Raw genomic sequence first — 1,978 nt, forward strand, 5'->3', positions numbered from 1 at the left:
TGTGGCTTTATAAAATCAAAAATAATAAAAAATCATATTTAATAGCATAACAGTAATTTTATTTATTTGTTTCTCCTTCCTACCCTGTTCAGATACCTCCCTCACACTTCAGGCACTTTATTGCAGATGAGAGGTTTTAAGGACACTAGCTCCCAATTGTATCCAACCCCAGGGGGAGCAAACATCAGGTGTTCACAGAACATCTGCAGTACTGTGCTATCTGGTTACTTGATGCTGGCTCCATGTCCTTTAGAGCAGCCCATACCATGAAAGTCATGGGCTCCAGTGAGGGCAAACCAGGCTCTGTATCCATTTCTAGGAGGGAAGAAAGGCAGCAAAAGCACAAGATAACAGCTGAACTGTCTTTTCCTAGCTATTATTAGCATTTCAGAGCCTAAAGAAGCAGTGCCTTCCCATTACATGCATTGGCAGCATCTGCTAATACTACCTGTTGTAGGAAGAGGTTTGGTTTTGCAGTGTCCCTGGTAAGTGAATGTGGTATCCTAACTGTGCTGATGCCTTAGCAAGAATGCCACGGTCCAGCCTTCTAAATTGCATATGACACTCAAGAGCTTGGGCAGGAGGAGACCCTTCGTGGACATGCATGTTTTTCATCAGCATCGCGTGAGCAAGTACCAGCAGTACTTAAACTGCAGAGTGCTAAAAGGTTGGAAAGTGATTTAAAACCGCAGTTCTTAGTGCTGTAGCTTATAATTCATGTAACCAATGTAAGACCTCGGTCAGTCCCTATACCACATTGCTCCTCATCTTTGCATCGGGTGGAAGAAGACTGCTTTGTCCACAACAGCTCTGCCTAAGCATAAAAATCCAACTAGCCTGGACGTGGGACCATGAGGAGGCCAGCTGAGTTTTGCTAGCTATCTTTTTACAGATCGTTGCTGATGCTTTGCAAGTCACATAGCTAATCAGTACAGCATGAAGGTTTGGAATTTCTTTGTGGTCTCCTGACCAGCAAGTTTCATTATTCAGTATTTTGAGTCTTTGATTTGACACCAGGCACTCAAAATTAGCAAATGCCTCAGCCTTCCAGTGGTCTGGAAGCGCTGTCCTTCCTCCATTTAAGTGTATCAAAATTGTCAGAAGGCTATATTACCAATGGAGGCACTGTCAAGTTTGTATCACAAACACATCTCAGACAGTAAGGTGCAGACAGAGTTTATACTGTGATTCAATCTGCATCAGTGAAATCTGATTGCTGTGTCCTCCCTTTCAAATGCTGTGGAGAGGTTACAAGCATTAGTAAGTGCAAAACACCTGGACTGTATACACCTTAGACCACTCCAGATAATTGTGTTTGGAAAATGGTTTATGAAAGGCACATTAGAAGTAGTGCTTTGGCAGCTGAAGTGTAGGTGCTAAAGCCATGTATTTAGTACAGTTGTTTTAGTGTAGCACCAAGCTGTGTTTACTGAAAGCAGATGCTTTGCACTGTGGACACATGTTTTAGTAAAAACTAAACACAATATTCTGAAGAAGACACAGAAAGCTAAATTTTACTTAAGGCTTGCTTAAGCTTGCACATACAGTTGCAGCACTTCTGGGTTGGTTCATTTGGCAAGTTCATATAAAGCAAGATGAAACCGTATACTTTGCTGTGGTGCCCAAACCACCCACTGCTTGTACTTTGCAGTTTGGTTTAAATCAGAAGAAGATGACTACTTTTTCAGATTGAGCAAGGCAATGAGAAGACAAGTAATATAGCCAGTTCGTTCTGCTGCTGTCATAACTGAGAGAAGCTTTTGGGTTCACAACCTTCCTTCTGACCTCGCAGAGATATCAGCTCTATTCTTAACAAATCACAAACTACTGTGAGGTTGTTACTGCTAGCTGAAGAAAGCTTTGCATGCGTGAAAGCACAGATTTTTTTTTTCCAATAGCCTGAAAAGAGATAACGTATCTCGAAACCACACCTTGTTTCTACTATTAGACTGCCATTACTGTAACTCTGTATCTGCAG

Source organism: Tauraco erythrolophus, chromosome Z (assembly GCF_009769465.1).
Source record: "Tauraco erythrolophus isolate bTauEry1 chromosome Z, bTauEry1.pri, whole genome shotgun sequence".
NCBI classification, from domain to species: Eukaryota; Metazoa; Chordata; class Aves; order Musophagiformes; family Musophagidae; genus Tauraco; species Tauraco erythrolophus.